The sequence below is a fragment of the Mesocricetus auratus genome, unplaced genomic scaffold (assembly GCF_017639785.1).
Source record: "Mesocricetus auratus isolate SY011 unplaced genomic scaffold, BCM_Maur_2.0 Super-Scaffold_100004, whole genome shotgun sequence".
Lineage (NCBI taxonomy): Eukaryota > Metazoa > Chordata > Mammalia > Rodentia > Cricetidae > Mesocricetus > Mesocricetus auratus.
The window spans coordinates 27,526,778-27,539,627 of NW_024429189.1; the positions used below are offsets into that span (position 1 = coordinate 27,526,778).

At 40.8% G+C, this 12,850-nt stretch overlaps 1 long non-coding RNA gene across 1 annotated transcript in view; it reads right to left on the reverse strand.

The window, feature by feature from the left end:
• Window positions 1–561: 561 nt before the first annotated feature.
• LOC121140355 overlaps window positions 562–12,850 on the reverse strand; it is a 35,554-nt gene continuing 23,265 nt past the window's right edge. Inside the window, exon 2 of the long non-coding RNA XR_005877144.1 lies at window positions 562–842. This is a non-coding gene — a long non-coding RNA (uncharacterized LOC121140355). The remainder of the gene's footprint in view (window positions 843–12,850) is intronic.

Sequence of the window (12,850 nt, forward strand, 5' to 3'; positions counted from 1 at the left end):
TCAAGAAGCAGATAGATGTATTTGAGCGCTAGCTCTTCTAATGGCAGAGCATGAAAGTGTCCAGAGACTTTGGGAGACTGAATGGTATTCACCTGTTGTTGATGACACTGTGGAGCTGCTGGCCTGCTCTGGGATGCCTCTCCTTCTCCTCCTCCTCCTCCTCCTCCTCCTCCTCCTCCTCCTCCTCCTCCTCCTCCTCCTCCTCTTCCTCCTCTTCCTCCTCCTCCTCCTCTTCCTGCTCTCCTCCTTCTCTTCCTTCTCCTCCTCCTCCTCCTCCTCTTCCTCCTCCTCCTGTGGACTAGTGAGATGGGGAAACCTATACTGCAGAAGCTATGGGCAACTGGTTTCGCCTGCTGCTAATGCTTTTGCAATTGCTAATGAGTTGTACACTATAGCTCTGAAGTTCCTTACACGTAGTTCAGATAGCAGGGGTGTTTAACTTCAAGCATTTATGTATTTCCTGAGTTAGTTTATTTGCAAAAGGGAGATAACAGTGTCTATTTTAAGAACTCTTGTACACTGTGGATGGAAGTTGGTAAATTAGTAAAGCGACGCTGAAGAGCAATTTGGCAGAATTTATTAAAATTGAAAATACATATTGTCTGAGACTCAAGAATCCTAGGTAAATCTCCGAGAGGCTCTTGGGCGATGCACTGAGAGACGGTATCCAATCATTCACTGAAACGTTTTTTCAATAAGAGAAAATTAGAAGCAGTGTAGACATCCATCAGAAAAAAATATGCAAGCGAGTACAGTAATTGTTATGCAGTGTGGAGCGAAGCAGCCTCACTGAAGAATTGACTCTCTGTACATCAGCACGGATGGACCTCAGAAGGTAGTGTCTGATGAGAGACAGAGAAAAGCAAATTGCACAGTGAGAAGTGCAGTGTGATCCATTTACACACGCTTTCAAAGCAGACACTGTGCTACATACTTTTATGGATCTGTAAGTCTATAGAAAATAGATCGGAAGGACACAGTAGCTACACTAGGAATAATGGATAAAGATAAAAAAGTAGGGGTCATGTCTAGACAGATGATTATATCATGCCAGTAACAGAAAAGAATGACTGATTGAATCAATTCAGTTCTGTGCCTGCAGCTCAACCTTAGAAGCAAAATAAAGAAAACCAAACATAATACTATTGCTTTTCTAGGATTCAATGACATAATAGCCCAATGTCTGGCACATAGTAAGGACTTAATAAACGGTAATCATTGCTGTTATTATGCTCGCCTTCTGCACTCTCTCTTTTCAAGTTCTATAGACTCTAGTACAATGGTCTTGCAAAGGAGGGGTTTGGTTGGGTACTTTTCTCTACCCTACATTTCCAATTCTCATTTATTGGCATGAAGGCTGTAAAAACAAAAGGCTTGGTTTGCAGCCAGGTATTGATGCTCACTGAGGCTACTCTAATGGGTTAAAAAGAAATGCTCCAAGGCAAGGACCCAATAAGAGCCTCAGCCCAACAATCCAATAAGTAACTCCTAGGGAGAGAATGCCTGCCTGTGTTCTACCTTGTGTTTGCATAAGTAGTTTATTAATCAAAACTAGGTTAAGCAAAAAAAAAAGAAAATATGGTAACCAAACAAACAAACAAAATAACCCAGGCATTCTAGAAAGCAGCTGGCTTCAGGCTTCTCATCTGAACTGTACACTTCTTGCTGTCTTGCACCTGCTTAATTCTGCTAAGTCCACTTCCAGGTACCAATTTCTGAACGAGTTCTACAAGCAGCTCAAGGAAGCTCTGACTCATCTGGGCAGAAAGGGGAATTTATTGGAAAGAAACTATAGAGCTCACAGAATTAAACAAAACACTAAAGCCTGGGCTTGGGCAAAAGAAGGAGCAGACTGGAGGATCTTAGAAATGCACACCTCTGTCTTTGATCATGTCACAAAACAACCCATTCCAACACGTAGTGTCATTCTCTCTAGAGAGATTGGTTTTACCTGCTTATTTCAGGTGATATGGGGAGGGGAGTGTGATTAGCAGTCCTATAAGACTACCTAAAATCTAAAGGAGAAGTCTCCCAGAAAAAATACTTCTAAAACAAGGGGCAATTTTGCTGGCCGATTTTGTGGGCTTGAGCTGCCACAGTAATATTCTACATGCAGAGTGGTTTAAACCAAGATTTTCCTCACGGATGTACAACTTCAAGGTTCAAAAGAAACCAGCTCATCCAAGTTCTGCTGGTTTATAGACAGTTGGTATGGTGCTGTGTCCTTAAAGCTACGAGAGCTCTGGGGTCTCTTCTAATTTTCATAAGGACATTAGTTCTATCAAGAAGTTCCCTCACCTTGACAGCATCCTCTAAATCTAATTATTTCCCAAAGGCCCCATTCTTAATAACATCTCCTTGAGGGTTAGGGTGTCAAGCCATAGCAGTGGGTCATCAAATATAACAGCTGTCCAAAACACAACTAAATGTGGTTTGCACATTATTCTATAATTCCAAAGGTGACACTCAAAATGGATATTAGAGCTAACTGATTAGCTCTCCTATCTAATTGTGGGAACTTGACTCCACACTGTGTATCTCCCTCTTTCATAGTTCCAAGAGTGGGCTCATGACAAACACTCCCTGTCTTAGTCAGGGCTCTCCAGAGGAACAGAAACAATAAAGCATGTATAATTATAAGAGTAGATTTATTTGGTTGTCTCTCACAACCGGAGTCTGAAGAGTCCCTCAATGGTCATCTGCAGGCGGTAGATCTGGGAAAACCAGTAGCTACTCTTCCCAAGAAGCTGGAAGCCCCAGAACCAGGGGGCTAATTACACAAGCCAGTTTATGGCTGAACGCCTGGGAGCTCCTGAGAGAGCTGCTGCTGTGAGTCCGCAGTCAAAAGCTGAAGAATCTAGACTTCGATGTTCTTGGGAGATGGCAGCAAAAACCACAGCTGAGACAGAACCAAGCTTATTTGTGGACTTGCCCCACCTTTTCTGTTTTTTGTCCCATCCTGGCCACCAGACTTGGTATGGGGTTGCTCACACTCAGGGCAGGTTTTTTCCCTCAGATTTAGCACCCACCCATTTGCTAATTGTTTCTGGAAACATTCCACAGATACGCCCAGAGGGAGGCTTTACCTTATCTGTAGGTGTCTCTCAACCTAGTCAGACACCCAAGATTAACCAGGCATGCTCCCTTAAGTCACTGGATACAAAGTCCCATAAATTATTAATAACCTAGTCAAAGGGCCTCAAATCTTCCAGGGAAGTGACTCTCAACTTTACCCCTGCCACAAATTAAAACCTGGTATACACCTGCTAAAGAGAACCCACACAGGGAACCAAATCAATAGCTCTGAGAGGGAGTTTAGGCATAGGTTTATTGTATTGTTTTGGCATCAGTACGTGTGAACACCTCAGGTGATTTGAAGTTTGGGGAGTCCTGGTTGAGGGGTGGTTTTCTTTCTCCTCCTGAAGAAAATCTGTGTCTGAGAGAGAGATGGCTGTCAGCTCTTTCTTTCATGACTACAGTGAGGGGAAGAGTTCCTTCTGCTGCAGTCTGTGTAGAGTCAAAGACAGAGCTGTTTAATCTTTTGAACCCTGGGAAGCTTAAGAGCAGAGTTCCCACAGGTCAGTTGCTGGTGAGGGTTCTCTGGCTGTGTGGCATTTGGGTGCCTTTCCCGTGTCTTTCTCTGTCTTCAAGTACACCAGTCCTCAGAGCTTCCCCTGTGTGCTCTCCTTTAAATGTAATCATCTCCATAAGTTCCAGTCTGGATCATAGAAATCTGGAGGCGACACAAGAGTTTTGTCGTGGCAGGTAGAACTCACTGGACTGTTGAGGAGCTTAAACTTTTGTTGTTGTTTGATTGGTTTTTGTTTTTGTTTGTTTTTGTTTTTTTTTGAGACAGGGTTTCTCTGTAGTTTTGGAGCCTGCCCTGACACTGACTCTGTAGACCAGGCTGGTCTCGAACTCACAGAGATCCGCCTTCCTCTGCCTCCCGAGTGCTGGGATTAAAGGTGTGTGGGCCACCACCTCCTGGCTGAGAAGGTTTTAAACTGTTAGAGCAGTTCTTTGTAGAAGCCCAAAGCTGTCTCTTTCTACATTCTAGATCTTCATCCTAATTCCACAGACAGGGCTAAAGGAAATGTGAGGCATTCAACACAGCTAATAAGGACTACTACAGAAATAAGCTTATCTGATAGGGCTGAGGTTGCATTAATCTATGTGTAAATTAGTATATACATACATAAATATACATATGTATAACTATACAGTGATAAATCATTAGGAGTCAGTTTAATACTTTGTTAGTTTAACAGCATAATAGCAGTAGGTTTTCCTCTAGAGCCTCTGACCTGCCTAGCCACAGATTCTTGGTTGATAATGGTGCTAGGTATGAGTTCCATCTTGTAGAGTAGGACTTAACTTGAACCAAAAGGTGTTTGGCTATTCCATGACATTCATGCCACTATGGTACTCTCGGGCATGTCTTAACCAGTCTAGCAATTATTATAGCTCACATGGTTCATATGTGTGTGCATTTGTATAATAATACAGGTACAGAGGAATTTTAAATATATTTTTCAAAATTGCATGTGAAAGAGTACATAGATCAGAGGACAGTCTGTGGGAGTAAGTGCTGTCTTCTACCATGCGGATTCTGAGTACCATACTCAGGTTCTCAGGCTTGGCATCAAGTGCCCTGTCCTTTGAACCACCTTTCATGCTTGGATTTTAAAATACATCAATGACAATGGTGGAGACAGATTCTCAAACTCCGTCTTGAAAAGATGATGGCTGGAGTTAGGAGAGGCAGGACCCAGACCCCAGGACGTTAGAATGTTGGGGTGAAGTGTGCTAATGTGCTTTAATATTTTGACATCATCCAGGCTTCTCAGAATTGACCCAGTCTGAAGATGTGACCATATCTCCACATCAAGAGCTGGGATGTGGACTGGAAACTGAGCTCAGTTTAGTATATACAAGGTGGTGGGTTCAATCCCTAGCACCACATAATCCAACTCACACAACTGTAACCCCAGCACTTGGGTTACACACACTTATAACCCCAGCACTTGGGGTACAGAGACAGGAGAATCACAATCTCCATCCACTTAGCAAGTTTGAGCCCAGCCTGAACTTACGAAATCCTTTCTCAAAATCAATAATACACACATACACCCTTACCTGAAGGCCCATGAGAGGCTTTTCTCCACAAGGCAGTATTTGCTTTCATTCATTTTCTCAGCTACCAGACTTATAGTTAGGTGTTATTTCCAATGTAACACAGCTAGGGACATTTTGAACCTTCGATAAGAAAGGAATGACATTCTAGACCCATAGAAGTTGTCAAGAATAACTCAAATGAATTATCAGGAGCTATGAAACAGTGTTTAAGACTGGAGTCTGAGTCGGGTGTTGGTGGCACACACCTTTAATCCCCGCACTTGGAAGGCACACACACACACACATATATATAAATACACACACATACATATATAAATACATACATATGACATCCTTTCAAGGATCCAAGGAGGTGGTATGAATGCACAGCCAGTGTAGATCTGAGAGGCTCCAAAATAAATGATGTCCCAAACTAAAGAAAGCTGAGATGCCATAATTTTGGTAGTACAGAGTAGAAACCTGGCTTCAAAGGCCCTGGGAAGTGCAACTTCTGAAGTGGATCCCTGGAAGCATCACCGGATGATTATGTGCCAGGACACCCATGGGAAGGACTCATAGATGTGATGTTACTAAGCTTGGGTTACTAAGTAATGCTTGTTTTTAATAAGTAATTCTTGGGCGAAAGGTGTACTTGAAAAATTAGGTGTAGATTTCCTATTTAAGACAAGACTAATGGTAGGCATGACCATTACAGACATAGTCTTAATAGATATTTGGACTCAACATCAGCTAGATAATGACATAGAATGGCCAGAAGTCACTTAGATATGATCTGAATGGATAACAGAGTACTAGAGGTAGTCTAGGAGCCTGACCTGCAGCCACAGTGCTAGATATGATTAATATTTTCATTAAAGTAAACTAATATGGTCTCAAATGCATGATCCATGCTATTAATTTGGCAAAAACACTGATGCTCTGACCAGAAAACCTAATGAGGAAGAATTTGCTCACACATCAGATGATATACACTTTTGTTCCAAAGCTATGCTTACTCTCCTTCCCCCAACCCCACCCCAATGATATAATCCAAAGAGTTCTGAACCATGTGCATATCCCACAGGATTTCACAATGATCAATTACATCAATGATATTCTGTAATTGGGCTAATGAATAAAAAGTGACTAGTGCACTAGAGAGCTTCCTAAGACACATTTGTACCAGATGAGATGAAGCAGAACTCTAAAAGACTAAAGCTGTTGAGTTCAAACACTCCCTTGCTGCTTTAAGAGTTCTGAAGTTAGCTGGGAGTTGGTGGCTCACACCTTTAATCCCAGCACTTGGGAGGCAGAGGCAGGCAAGCTTCCAAAGTCACAGAGAAACCCTGTCTTGAAAAACAAAAATCAAACAAAAAAAGAGTTCTGAAGTCACATGTGCCAGGGTGTATCTTGAAAGTCAAAGACAAACCACCACCTCTAGTTTCTCCCCAGTGCAAGAAGCCCTATGTCTGGCATCAACTCCGAGTACAGCATAGTCTGTGTTGGGAATATTCTATAGACTATGTATCAGGTGCCAAGACATGTTCTGTCATTGACAAGGTCTCCAATACAGGAGAGCTCTGCAGCAAACTCTGGCTACAGTGCTCACAGCTTGCCTGCTTGGGTCATAAGACCCTGAAGTCCTAGACTACTAGAGACATTAACAGCAGGAAGATACAATGAGGCAATGGCTCATATGAGAAGACACAGTGTGTGTGAATAACAATACAAGCTCCCGTGATTCTGAAGTAAGACGATTTTGTATATATAAGTATTCATATATATATAATGTGTGTCTGTGTGTGTGTGTGTGTATATATATATATATATATATATATATATATATATGAGTTTATTACCGGAAAAACAAAGGTGTGAGGTCTAAGCATAAGAAAGACCAATGCAACTTAAACACAAGAAAACAACCTTAAAAATAACTTTATGAAGATGATAGAGGTCCTTGAAGAGGAAATGAAAAAATCCCTTAAAGAAACTGAGGAAAAGACAAAAAAATAGGAGAAAAATCAATAAATTCCTTAAAAATACCAAGAAAACTAAGAAAAAACAAACAGATGAAGGGATCTGTTCAAGACATGAAAACAGAAATAGAAACAATAAAGAAAACACAAAATTGAGGGAATTCTGGAAATGTGAAAGCTGGGTACATGAACAGGAACTACAGATACAAGCATCAGCAAGAAAATACAAGAGATGTAAGAGAGAATCAGAGGCATCAAAGATACAATAGAGAAAATAGATTCAGTGGTCAAAGAAAATGTTAACCCTAAAAAATGTCTAGCACAAAATATCCAGGAAATCTGGGACACCATGAAAAGGCCAAACCTGAGAATGATAGGAATAATAGAAGAAAAATCCCAGTTCAAGTAGTCAGAAAATACATTCAATAAAATCATAGAAGAAAAATTTTCCAACTGAAAGAATGACACACCTAAAATGGTACAAGAAGCTTACAGAACACCAAATAGCCTGGACCAGAAAAAAAGTCCCCTCACCACATAATAATCAAAACACTAAACATAAAAAGTAAAGAAAGAAAAAAGTAAAGAAAGAATATTAAAAGCTGCAAAGGAAAAAGGCTGAATAAGATATAAAGGTAGAGCTATCAGAATTATGTTCAACATCTTAATAGAGACTCTAAAATCCAGAAGGGCCTGGATGTCTTGCAGACTCTAAGAGACTAAGGATGTCAGTTCATCCTACTATATCTAGCAAAACTTTTAATCATCACACATGGAGAAAACAAGGTTTTCATGACAAAGTCAAATTTAGATGGTATCAATCCACAAATCCAGCCCCACAGAAGGTAATAGAAGGAAAACACCAACCCAAGAAAATTATCTACACCCATTAAAACACAGGCAATAGATAATGTCACATCAGTAGAACAAAAAGAAGAAAACACACACACACACACACACACATACTACTACTACTACTACTACTACTACTACTACTACTACTATTACTACCACTCCCAACAACAAAAACACAAGCAACATATCATGCTGGAGAGGATGTGGAGCAAGGGGAAGACCTCTCCACTTCAGGTGCAAGGGCAAATTTCCACTATAGAAATCAGTATGTCAGTTTCTCAGAAAATTGGTAATTGATCTACCTCAAGACCCAGGTATACCACTTTTGAGCATATACCCAAAGGACACTCTACCAGATCACAAAGACACTTCGACTATGTTCTTAGCATATTTATTCATAAGAGCCAGCACTTGGAAACAACCTAGATGTACCTCAACTGAAGAATGTATAATCAAAATGTGGTGCACTTACAATGGAGTATTAGCTGTTAAAAACAATGACGTCTAAACAAACTGAGAAAAAAAATCACATAATCATCTCAGTAGATAGTAAAAAAGCCTTTGACAAAATCCAACACCTCTTCATGATAAAGGTCCTGGAAAGATCAGGGATAACAGGAACATACCTGAACATAATAAAAGCAATATACAGTAAACCAACAGCCAACATCAAACTAAATGGAGAGAAACTCAATGCGATTACTCTAAAATCAGGAATGAGACAAGGTTGTCCACTCTCTCCATATCCTTTCAATATTATATTTGAAGTTCTAGCTAGAGCAATAAGACAACAAAAGGAGATAAAGGGGATACAAGTTGGAAAGGAAGAAGCCAAACTTTCACTACTTGCAGATGATATGATAGTTTACATAAGTAACCTGAAAACTTCTACCAGAGAACTCCTACAGCTGATAAGCACCTTAAGCAAAGTGGCAGGCTACAAGATTAACTCAAACAAAAATCAGTAGCCCTACTATATACAGACGATAAATGGGCTGAAAAAGAAATCAGAGAAACATCACCCTTTACAATTGCCACAAACAACATAAAATACCTTAGGGTAACACTAACCAAACAAGTGAAAGACCTGTATAACAAGAACTTTGAGTCTTTAAAGAAAGAAATTAAAGAAGATACCAGAACATAGAAAGATCTCCCATGCTCTTGGATAGGTAGAATCAACATAGTAAAAATGGCAATCTTGACAAAAGCAGTCTTCAGATTCAATGCAATCCCATCAAAATCCCAACATAACTCTTCACAGACCTTGAAAGAACAATACTCAACTTTATATAGAAAAGCAAAAGACCCAGGACAGCCAAAATAACCCTGTACAATAAAGGAACTTCTGGAAGTATCACCATTCCTGACTTCAAGCTCTATTTTAGAGCTATAGTCCTGAGAACAGCTTGGTATTGGCACAAAAATAGGCAGGTAGACCAATGGAACCGAATTGAAAACCCTGATATGGACCTACACACCTACCAACACCTGATTTTTGACAAAGAAGCTGAAATTATACAATGGAAAAAGAAAGCATCTTCAACAAATGGTGCTGGCATAATTGGATGCTGGCATATAGAAGACTTCAGATAGATCTATATTTATCACCACACACAAAACTTAAGTCCAAGTGGATCAAAGACCTCAACATAAATCCAGACACACTGAACCTCATAGAAGAGAAAGTAGGAGGTATTATACAATGAATTGGAACAGGGGACCACTTCCTGAACATAACACCAGTAGCACAGACACTGAAATTGACAATTAATAAATGGGACCTCCTGAAACTGAGAAGCTTCTGTAAGGCAAAGGACACAGTCAACAAGAGAAAAAGGCAGCCCACAGAATGGAAAAAAGATATTCATCAACTCCACATCTGACAGAAAGCTGATTTCCAAAATATGCAAATAACTCAAGAATCCAGTCCCCAAACACCAAATAATCCTATTAAAACATGGGGTACAGAACCAAATAGAGAATTCTCAATAGAGTATTCTAAAATGGCTGAAAGATACATAAGAGAGTGCTCAACATCCTTAGCCATCAGGGAAATGCAAATCAAAACAACTCTGAGATGCCATCTTACTCCTGTCAGAATGGCTAAAATAAAAAACACCAGAGACAATTTATGCTGCAGAGGATGTGGAGAAAGGGGAACACTCCTCCACTGCTGATGGGAGTGCCAACTCGTACAGCCACTTTGGAAATCAGCATGGCATTTCCTTAGGCAAATGGGAATCAGTCTACCACACGATCTAGCAATTCCACTCTTAGACATATACCCAAAAATGCACATCCATATAACAAGTATATCTGTTCAACCATGTTCATAACAGCATTATTTGTAATAGTCAGAACCTGGAAGCAACCTAGATTCCCCTCAACTGAAGAATGGATAAAGAAAATGTGGTACATGTACACAGTGGAGTATTACTCAGTGGAAAAAAGCAATGGAATCTTGAAATTTGCAGGCAAATAGATGGAACTAGAAGAAACCATCCTGAGTGAGGTAACCCAGACCCAGAAAGACAAACATGGTATGGACTCACCTCTGTGTGAATATTAGCTGCTAAGTAAAGGATAATCATGCTATAATCTACAGACCTGGAGAAGCTAAATAACAAGGAGAGGACTTATATATCTTCCTGGAAATGGGAAACAAAATAGATTTTGAAGGTGGACTGGGGACTGGTGGGAATAGGAATAGGAGGAATCAGGTTTGAGGGATGGAGGAGAGATTACTGAAAGAGGTGACTTTAAGGGATGTGGATTTATGGGCCTGGTAGAAACCCTGCGAAAGGAAAACTCCCAGGAATCTACAAGGGTGACCCCAACTAAGACTCCCTAGCAACAGACAATATGTAGCCCATTGTCTCCTATGATGAGGAAAGATTTCCACTGGAAGGATTGGAACATCAACTCAGCCACATAACCTTTGACCTACAGTCTTTTCTGCCTATGGCTTGTACTGGGGGTAAGGGCAGCACAGAGATTGTTGAAGTGTCCAAACAATAATTGGTCCAGCCTGAGACCCATGCCACAGAAGTGAACCCACCCCTGACACTTCCTGGAGTGCCAGAACCCAGAGGCTGGATGGCCCAGAGACCTAGGATAGAACCAAACATGAGCGGAGAAAAAAAAATGTCAAAGCAATGATGCCTAATAATATCCTGCTCCACTCATAGGTTGGTGCTTAGCCCAATAGTAACCAGAGAGGTAACATGGGCTCTGTCAGGAGGCTTACAGCAGGCTGATTGGGCTAACTAGTAAGATCTGAGGGCCAATGAATCATTTCATACAAGTATCATTCTTTTTTAAAACATATTTATTTAGTGTGTATACAGTATTCTGCCTGCATGTGTCTCTTCATGGCAGAAGAGGGCAACAGATCTCATCGCAGAGAGCCACCATGTGGTTGCTGGGAATTGAACTCAGGACCTTTGGAAAAAGAGCCAGTGGTCCCAAACTCTGAGCCATCTCTCTGGTCCACAAGTATCATTCTTTTCATGGCTCTCCATTCTTCAAAAAATGTTCTTCCCAAAAGTTCTCTCTCAAAATGTTCTCTTTAAGATTTCTCCTCAAAAGTTCTCTCTAAAAATTTTCCCTATAAAAGCTCTGTCTTAAAGTTGTTCTCTTTATAAGTTCTTTTTAAAAATTATCCTGCTTAAAAAAATCTCTAAAGGTTGTCTTTCTTCCCACAAGGCTTCCAGTTTATATACCCACTGACACAACTAGCAACTCTGATAATGGCAAGGATGTCAGGCATACATATCTCTCACAGCCAGGAAGACAGATGATGTCTTGACAAAAGTGGGGCACCACGTTTCTCAGAGAGGAGATGTGACTTATAAAACATCTAGGCAAGCTTAAGTCTCAGAGGGGGTTTGACTTGTAAAATGTGCTGTTAACTGATAAAGGGGATTTCTCAATGCTATATCAGAGGGAAAAACCAAGGCTATGTAGTATGAAATCTAGTGGCTGCAGCTCTTATAACTGATGCCCCAGTGAGAAGGAGTTTCCTTTCTTTGGGGTCTTATTGAGAATATAAAGCACCCAGTATATTTTCTGCATCAGAAGTTAATTCTGGTAGGTTGATACCTAACATATTAATTGCTACTTCTGTAATAAATGATAAAGGCTCCCAGCAGAGAGGCTTCATCCAGCAACTGATGGAAACAGATGCAGAGACTCACAGTCAAACTTGGGGAATCCTGCTGAAGAGAGGGAAGAATGATTGTACAAGCTAGAGGGGTCAAGGACATCTCAAGAAAATCCACAGAAACAACTAATCTGGGCTCAGAGACTGAATCAACAGCCAGGGAGTCTACATGGGATCAATCTAGGCCTTCTACATATATATGACAGTTGTGTAGCATGATCTATTTGTGGGACTAATAACAGTGGGACCCTGGGCTATCTCTCTGACTCTTTTGCTGGCTTTTGGGAATCCAGTCCTCAAACTGGGTTGCCTTGCCTAGTCTTAATGCAAGGGGAGGTTCTTAGTCTTACTGCAACTTGATAGACCATTTTGTTGATACCCATGGGAGGCCTGTCCTCTCCTGAGCAGAAACAGAGGAGGAATAGATTGAGGGGTGGCAGAGAGGAAGTGGGGGGAGGGGATGGGAGTTGAGGAAGGAGGGGAAACTATGGTAGGGATATAAAATAAATAAGCTTTTAAAATAAGGTAAGTAGCTTGATATTAGAATAAACCCAACCTCAGGGGCAAAGGTCATAGAAGAGGAAGAATGGAAGAATGAAACAAGGAGGCAGTTAGGCAAATGAGAAAGGGAAGGAAGGAAGTGAGCAAAATCTTTGCTATCATGTGTGTGAATGAATACCTGGAATGGAGGCACAGAGCACTAATCACAGAGGAAGCCCTCCTGCTAGGTGACAGC